Raw genomic sequence first — 9,353 nt, forward strand, 5'->3', positions numbered from 1 at the left:
TGTGCTACTATGTAAGATGAAAAATTACATATTGAAATCATTTTTTCACTGAAAAAGAGGACTTTCACCAAAGCTACCCAACCACATTTAGGTGAGAAGGTATTGATGGAGTGCATAAAATCCAAGAATGGGGCCACGAGTGGTGGCTCACCCCTGTCATCCCAGCACTTTGGGAGGCCGAGGTGGGTGTATCACCTGAGGTCAGGAGTTCAAGACCAGCCTGGCCAACGTGGTAAAGCCCCATCTCTGTACAAAAAGTACAAAAAAATTAGCAGGTCATGGTGGGGGGCACCTGTAATCCTAGCTACTCGGGAGGCTGAGGCAGGAGAATCACTTGAACCCAGGAGGCAGAAGTTGCAGTGAGCCAATTATCATGCCACTGCACTGCACTCCAGCCTGGGTGACAGAGTAAGACTCCATTAAAAAAAAAAAAAATGAAGTGAGGACGATATCAAGGGAGAGACATCCTGCTCTGGAGGACTCTTCGTCATGCATCAGGGCAGCCTTTGTCCTTTCTTCCTACCTCTGCTCAGCCACCACTGCCCTTCTGGGCTCATCTCTGTCCACTGTTCAAGACCAACTATCCAACCTTCACATTGTCCAGCGGTCTTGAGCCACAGCATGTCCCCTTTCTTCTCTCCTTAGAGTCTTGTCCCAGGGAAATAGGCTTGGGTGGTTAGGGTTTTGACTGTAAGGCCAGAAAGCCCAATTGTCTCCATTCCTTGTGGCTTGGGAGGCTCCCTCTGGTCAGAACTGATGCCCTATGCATCTCTCAGCATCACTGAGGAGGAATGCAGGACGCTGTGATGGGGGCAGAATCTTGGATGAATTAACGTGGTTTTAAATCTCTCATTCAAGAGGCTTCAGTTGGCACGGGGCACAGTGGCTCACGCCTGTAATCTCAGCACTTTGGGAGGCTGAACTGGGTGGATCGCTTGAGCCCAGAAGTTCGAGACCAGCCTGGGCAACATGGCAAGACCCCATCTCTAAAAAAAAAAAAAAAAAAGAAAGAAAATGAAAAATGATCAGAGATTTGAAAAATCAAAACTGAGAGCTAAGTATCAAAATTTATCTTTGGACAATCGTATCCAGAGAGTCCTTCTCCAGTACATTGGACAGTGCAGAAAAATTAACACCACTGATGACAATGACTGAAATACAATGAAAATTAATAGACCATTTCCATGCCATGTTCTAATGATGAGTAAGGGCTTCCAGATCAGGTTTCTACTGTATTTTACAATGGAACCAGAGAAAAATGGCCCTCTGAATAACATAGTTTTGCATGTGTTAAAATGATCTCTAATTTGCACCTCAGGAAGTAATTTTCTGGTTAGAAACAGTGCCCCAGGCTGGGCATGGTGGCTTACACCTGTAATCCCAGCACATTGAGAGGCCAAGGCGGGCAGATCACCTGAGGCCAGGAGTTCGAAATCAGCCTAGCCAATAGGGTGAAACCCCATTTCTACTGAAAATACCAAAAAATTAGCTGGGCATGGTGGCACGTACCTGTAATCCCAGCTACTCAGGAGGCTGAGGCAGGAGAATTACTTGAACCCGGAGGCAGAGGTTGCAGTGAGTCGAGATGGCACCACTGCACTCTAGCCTGGGTGACAGAGCAAGACTTCATCTCAAAAAAAAGTGCCCCCAAACACCAGAAGAATAGATTGAAGGGCAGCTTGGTAAAGTACAGAGAACACAGAAGACTCAAAAGACCTGGGTGAGTCCTGGGTCCCCACTCCACCTCTTTGTAGCTTCATGACACTCGTCAGTCTTGACCATGACACTTATCAAAGACTTGATTTGACTTTCTTTTCTGCAAAAATGAAGATACAGTGTTTGTATCCTAGAATTGTCAGGAGAAACAAATGAAGCAAAGGGAAGCTCTGAAAACTGCACACACTCTGAGTTATCATTGAATGGTCTCTGTGAGACCAACCCTAGCAAACAGGTTATGTTGGAATCTGTTGCAGGTACAGGGTTAGGTGTCTGCCTGCAGGAGCCTTCTTACTGCTGGAAGAGCAGGGTTCCAATCTCTTGGCAAGTCTTGCAAGAACTGGAGAATACTCAGTGCCTCCAGCTCTAGGCCAAAGGTTCTCAAAGGGTGGTCCCCAGTCAGCAGCATCAGCATCACCTGGGAACTTACAAGACATGAAAGAGATGCACCAGCAACTGGACAGGTGACTTCAATTTTTTTTTTTTTTTTTTTTTTGAGACAGAGTCTCACTTTGTCACCCAGACTGGAGTGCAGTGGCATGATCTTGGCTCACCGCAACCTCTGCCTCCTGGGTTCAAGCGATTCTCGTGCCTCAGCCTCCTGAGTAGCTGGGATTACAGGTATGCATCACCACACCTGGTTAATTTTTGTATTTTCAGTAGAGACAGGATTTTGCCATGTTGGCCAGGCTGGTCTCAAACTCCTGACCTCAGGTGATCCACCCACCTCAGTCTCCCAAAGTGCTGGGATTACAGGCATGAGCCACCATGCCCTTTTTCTATTAATATTATTTAAAGATATAAAAACTGCAGGGAACTTGAGAAAGAAAGCCATGGAAGGAACCACTGATGGCTTATTGATACATCCTGCAGTGACTGTCAATCTATTTCAGACATTTGTGGCCGCAATGAAAGCAGCTTGCCTCTACAAACTGGAAGAAATGAAGACAACAGCTCTAGCTACTGAAATTATTTTCAACATTTCCCCAAATAACAATATTTCAGAGGCATTAAAAAAAATGTGGTATCTGCAAATGACACTTCGGTTCTAATTGTTTATACTAACCAGGGAGAAAAACAAATCAAGGATATCTAATATCTCAAGTAGAAGATCAACAGGTTTCTCTGAGAAATCTTCCTGAAATAATAAATATTACAAAATTCGAAAAGAAATATAAACTCCCGCCACAAGAAGAATGTATTGGGAACATTATTGGATGGTATTTGTAGAATGTCAACAAAGGATGTTTTGCAAAAAGTCAGAAATATTAGCAGAAATTTTCAGCATTAAAGAAAACACTGGGCCTGTAATCCCAGCACTTTGGGAGGCCAAGGTGGGCCGATCACCTGAGCTCAGGCATTCAAGACCAGCCTAGACAACATGGCAAATCCCCATCTCTATAAAAATACAAAAAATTAGCCGGGCATGGTGATGGTGCACCTGTGATCCCAGCTACTTGGGAGAATTGCTTGAACCTGGGAGGTGGAGGGTGCAGTGAGCCTAGATCGTGCCCCTGCATTCCAGCCTGGGTGACAGACTGAAACTCCATCTCAAAAACAAAACAAAATAAATTGATTTTTCCTTTGCTCATTAAAATGTTATTTTATTTTTATTTTTTGTAGTGATGGCATCTTGCCATGTTGCCCAGACTGGTCTCAACCTCCTGACCTTGAGCGATCCTCCCACCTCAGCCTCCCAATGCGCTAGGATTACAGGCATGAGCCACCATGCCTTGCCTCTTTTATTATTTTAAAAGATAACCACTGTTACTATTATTTGTTAGTGCCTTCTAGTTTTCTACTTCTACTTAAATATATTTTATTTTTATGTAATTGGAATAAAAATTGCAAACACTTCAAAAAAAAGAAGAAGAAGTACAAATTCTCAGGCCCTACCTCAACCCCACTAAATCATAAACTGTGGGATGGGGCCTGTGAGTCCATTTTCCAAACCCTCCAGATGATTCTAATGCATGCTGAAGTTGGAGAATCAGTGACCTAGGTCTTTGGAGCCTCTGCAGGAACCAAGAACAAGGCCCCCACTTTAATAGCCTTTTCATTATCTTACATAGTGTGAGCACAAAACAGGCTTCAAATCCTAGAGCCAGGAGGTACCTGAGAAGCCATTTCTCAGGTCAGTTTAATTTGTAGCTAAAAACTTCGTAACCCATGGGGCTAAGTGAAGTGTGACCAAGAGCCAGGCAGCAGCTGGTGTGAAGGCAACTCTCACTCAGCCCAGGGCCCTTCCTGCTGTGTCCACTGCCTCTCTTCATCCAGAGCAAAAGCACCATGCTGTTGTGGCTTGAACACAGTAGAGCTCAAAGGAGCAAGGTCAGGTGGAGAAGCTGGGTTTGGATAAACCCACTTAGTTCTAGCCCAGAAGGCAAGGTCCCAGGGGAAGTCATAGCTACCCTCCTTGTTCTTAGTCTTGTAAATTGCTTGATGAGTTCTTCCTGCCTGCTGCAGACTAAACCAATTCACTGAAACTGTAGTATTGAGGTAAAAAAAGAGTTTAGGCCATGTGCGGTGGCTCACGCCTGTAATCCCAACACTTTGGGAGGCCAAGGTGGGCAGATCATTTGAGCCCAGGAGTTTGATACTAGCCTGGTCAACATGTCAAAACTCTGTCTCTACTAAAAATACAAAAATTAGCCAGCCATGGTGGTTTGCACTTGTAATTCCAGTTACTAGAGAGTCTGAAGCAGGAGAATTGGTGGTGGGAGCCTGTAATCCCAGCTACTCAAGAGACTGAGGTAGGAGAGTTGCTTGAACCCAGGAGGCGGAAATTGCAGTGGGCTGAGATTGCACCATTGCACTCCAGCCTTGGTGACAGAGCAAAAGCAAGAGTTTAACTAACTTGAGGCTGGCCACATGAAAGAGCTGGAGTTGTCACTCAGAGCCATCTCCCAGAAGACTTGGGGTTAGGGTTTCTCAAGGACAGTATGCTGGGCTGGGGACTAGGAAATGGGTGCTGTTAACTGGTTCGTGATGAAATCACAGGGGTGTGGAAAAATGGTTCTTATGCACGAGTCTGCCTCTGGGTGGTGGTCACAGGACTGATTGAGTCATGCATCATGATCCTGGGTGGGGCCAGTCAGTTGCCAGAATGCAAATATCTGGAAAACATCTCAAAAGACCAATCTGAGGTTCTGTAGCAGTGATGTTATCTATAGGGGCAATTGGGGAAGTCACAGGACTCCTGAGCCGTAAGGGATTATACAAACTATTCCTACATTTTAACAGAGGTCAGGACTCTCCCATAATTTTAAACTCTTGGCCTTTCATTAGTTTTTGGTCCCCGAGCAAGGAAGGGGTTAGTTTTAGGGAGGGACTATTATCATTCTTGCTTCCAACCTAAACTATAAACTGAATTCCTCCCATGGTTAACTTGGCCTATGTGCAGGTGTGAGCAAAGCCAGCCAGCCTGTGGGGCTAGAAGCCACACTAGCCTTCCCTCACTGTCATCATCGTTCAAAGGTGGTTTCAGCCTAGAAGATAAAATTGTCTCCAAGTTCTCAGTGATTGGTGAGCCTCCCATTCATGGTCCTTGAAATGGAAGCAGGTATGGACCCCAGGGGTCCTGGGTTATCCCTTCCATTGAAGCCACTTTCTTGACTGGTGTGAGGGTCAGGAATTTCCCATAGAGCATTTTTCCACAGGAGAAGACCAAGCTCTAAACAGAAGGAGCTTGCACATAAAATGAAGCACTGGAGGAAGCAGCCACTGACGGCTGCCTAGGCAAGTTGCTTTCTGTAACTGAAAGCTGAAGTCCAAGAATGACCTCAAACTCGTTCCCAGAATTCCTTACTTCAGGCTCATAGGAACTGAGACAAGCTTGGGAGTCGTCGTTATTCAGCCAACTCAAAAACAGCCCATAGTTTCAGCTATAAGGGCTCTCCCTTCCTCTCCTTCCCCTCTCCTCCCTTTCCTCACAATTTCTTGCCCCATACGTTTCAAGGAGAAACAAACCACTATTTGCCAGTGACAAGCCTTTCACAGCTTCTCAGCCTTTGAGATGAAGAGTGGTGTGCTGAACCCAGAGCTTCGGTGCAGTTGGTATGACCTTGAGGAAGCCGTTTCACCGAGTCTCCATTTCCTCAACTGTAAAAATCAGAGACAGATGTGATCTTTCTTTCCCTCTTTTTTTTTTTTTTTTTTTTTGAGACGGGTTCTCACTCTATCACCCAGGCTGGAGTGCAATGGCACAATCTTGACTCACTGCAACTTCCACCTCCTGGGTTCAAGCAATTCTCCTGCCTCAGTCTCCTGAGTAGCTCGATTACAGGCCTGTGCCACCACGCCTGGCTAATTTTGTATTTTTAGTAGAGACAGGGTTTCTCCATGTTGGCCAGGCTGGTCTCGAACTCCCGACCTCAGGTGATCCACCCGCCTCAGCCTCCCAAAGTGCTGGGATTACAGACATGAGCCACTGTGCCTGGCCAATGTTTGCTTTTTAAAGTCAGTGTCAGTTAAAAGAGTTTGTATTCAAGACCAGCCTGGCCAACATGGTGAAATCTCATCTCTACTAAAAATACAAAATTAGCTGGGGGTAGTGGCTAATCCCAGCTACTTGGGAGCCCATAATCCCAGATACTTGGGAGGCTGAGGCAGAAGAATCACCTGAACTTGGGAGGCAGAGGTTGCAGTAAACCACTGCAGACCAGCGTGAGTGACAAGAGTGAAAAGCCATTAAAAAAAAAAAGTTTGTAAATTTGTAGAAAAAAAAAGCCCATGTAAAGATCATCGAGATTAGGAGGGATGCCTTGTCCTGCTCAGTTAGCACATTTCTATTCAAAAATATTAACAAGACCCAGAAATGAACTCGGTGGCCCAAAATAGAAACTCCCCCTTCTGGTGGGTGACACGCTGTCAGGCAAGGGTGATTTATTTAGAACTGTGGTTACTCTTGCACTCCATGGCACGCATGTACGGATGGAGGTGACACCACCTCCTCTCACCTTATGCACAAAGGGAATCTGGCTCATTATTTTCTGAAGCCTTCAAACGACTCTGGTAACAGGGCTCATAGTCCTCTTTTACTGAGGTCATTGCATGACATGGAGACGGAGTCACTTGAATATCGAGTCTAAATATTCCCTAGAACGACCTTGCTTTTTCTATCAACAGCAAACAGCGGCTGTTGTCTTCCCAGCTGAGCGCTGCTTCCCTCTCACCGCAAGGGGGCGAGAAAGACACGCGACAATACCTCTCCCTCTTTGCGGGAGGATGGAAGAGAAAGCTTTGGGCTGCGGGAGGCTGAGGCAGGAGAATTGCCTGAACCCAGGAGGCGGAGGTTGCGGTGAGCCGAGATCGCGCCACTGCACTCCAGCCTGGGTAACAGGAGCGAAACTCCATCTCAAAAAAAAAAAAAAAAAAAAAGAAGGCATTTTATTATCTGGAAAATAAAAGTAACAAGAGACGCCAAAGTTCCAGTGTCAGCTTAAGAAACAGTGGTTACCCTGTTGGGTTTTTTGTTTGTTTGCTTGCTTCCTCCAGCTCCAATCCTTTAGAGCTCGGACATGATTATTCTCTAGAGAATGAACACAATATTATTATTTATTATTATTATTTAGAGACTCACTGTGCTGACCAGGCTGGAAGGCAGTGGTTTGATCATAACTCACTGCAGCCTCGAGCTCCAGGGCTCAAACCATCTTCCTGCCTTAGCCTCCCAACAGAGGGACTACAGGAATGCCTTACCATGCCTGGCTAATGTTTATATTTTCTGTAGAGACAGGGTCTTGCTATGTTGCCCAGTCTGGTCTTTAACTCCTGGCCTCAAGCAATTCCCCAGCCCAGCCTCCCAAAGCTCTGGGAATATAGGCATGAATCATCAGGCTTCACTTGAACACATTATTTTAAGTAACCTGAATGATATATGTGTAAGAATCCAAACATTTGATAAAAGAGGGTTTGAGGCCGGGCGTGGTGGCTCACACCTGTAATCCCAGCACTTTGGGAAGCTGAGGTGGGTGGATCACGAGGTCAGGATGTAGAGATCAGCCTGGCCAACATGGTGAAACCCCGTCTCTACTAAAAATACAAAAAAATTTAGCCGGGCGTGGTGGCAGGTGCCTGTAGTCCCAGCTACTTGGGAGGCTGAGGCAAGAGAATTGCTTGAACCTGGGAGGCAGAGGTTGCAGTGAGCTGAGGTTGCACCACTGCATTCCTTCCACCCTGGGCAACAGAGCGAGACTGTCTCAAAAAAAAAAAAAAAAAAAGGGGGGGGAGTGTTTGATGGTCTGGAGCATAAGCTGCTTCTCTTCTACCAGGCTATGTGATACGAAAAAAATTTGGGAGGGCCCTGGGCAGGACAGTGTTTTCAAGAGAAGAAAAGCCAAGAGGCTGTGATAGGGTGACTCTACTCCCGTTACTGGATGGTCCAGTACACCTGCAGTGCCAGGCACACCTCAACAGGTACTTATCAAGGAACGGTGTCAGCAAAAGCTGGGAAAATCAACTACTGACTGCTCCTTAAAGAAAGACATCAGATGGACTTGGGCTTTCCTTTCCCTCTCCCCGCTCCTTTCTCTGCACGTTTTTGTCTGGAATTACGATATGACATCAAATGACTTTTTTTTTGTAGTCAGAGTTTCGCTGTTGTTGCTCAGGCTGGAGTGCAATAGCACAATCTCGGCTCACCGCAATCTCCACCTCCCAGGTTAAAGCAATTATCTTGCCTCAGTCTCCTGAGCAGCTGGGATTACAGGCAACCACCACCACGCCCGGCTACTTTTTGTATTTTTAGTAAAGACAGGGTTTCACCATGTTGGCCAGGCTGGTCTTGAACTCCTGACCCCAGGTAATCTATCCGCCTCAGCCTCCCAAAGTGCTGGGATTATAGGCGTGAGTCTCTGCGCCCTGCCATGATATGAAATGACTTATAAGGAAGGTTGGTAGAGCCTAACAAACAGAATTTACCTTTCATCCCATTGAAAGTTAAATCTGTCCATTTGTTGACCAAAACGAAATGGCCATGAGCTATTGTTTAGAGACTGGTCAGAAAAGGGAGCTAGAAAGTGCCTTTGAGTCAAACGGAATGCAGGTTTGGGAGAATCCTGTTGGTTTAAAATGGATCCTAAATGTGAATTAAGATCCTGCATACAACTGTCTTTTGTGGGCCCTCTGCCCTCTGCAGCCCTTGCCGTAATTACTCACTCAAGAGCAGGCCTGCTAGGTTAGGGAGGGCTGGGTCATAGGAATGTGGCGGCCCCATCCATGCTTTTTTTGTGCCTCTTAAGCAGTCGCAGCCAGCACTGGTGCTCGGCCTATTCTGAAGTGAGTTGCACACCCGCCCTTGTTTTCCTCCTCAGTTGAGCATCTTTGGTCTTTAATAGTTCGGGAAAGTTGACATAGTGTCTTACTCCGTAAATGAGATTCAGTGCATACCGATTTTCCTAGTTGTGGAAAATTACACAGCATTGTCACCTCTAATATGAAAGGAAATGATAACTAGAAGCTGGCCGGGCGTGGTGGCTCCCACCTGTAATCCCAGCACTTTGGGAGGCTGAGGTGAGTGGATCATGAGGTCAGGAGTTTGAGACCAGCCTGGCCAACATGGCACAACCCCATCTCCACTAAAAATACAAAAATTAGCCAGGCATGGTGGCAGGCATATGTAATCCCAGCTACTCAGG

The 9,353-nt window shown here is 46.1% G+C and overlaps 1 pseudogene; it reads left to right on the forward strand.

Annotated features, from left to right (window-relative positions):
• The first annotated feature begins 2,474 nt into the window (after positions 1-2,474).
• LOC100401639 (EKC/KEOPS complex subunit TPRKB pseudogene) lies at positions 2,475-3,007 on the forward strand (annotated as a pseudogene).
• The last annotated feature ends 6,346 nt before the right edge of the window (positions 3,008-9,353 follow it).

The sequence above is a fragment of the Callithrix jacchus genome, chromosome 7 (assembly GCF_049354715.1).
Source record: "Callithrix jacchus isolate 240 chromosome 7, calJac240_pri, whole genome shotgun sequence".
In the NCBI taxonomy this organism is placed as follows: domain Eukaryota; kingdom Metazoa; phylum Chordata; class Mammalia; order Primates; family Cebidae; genus Callithrix; species Callithrix jacchus.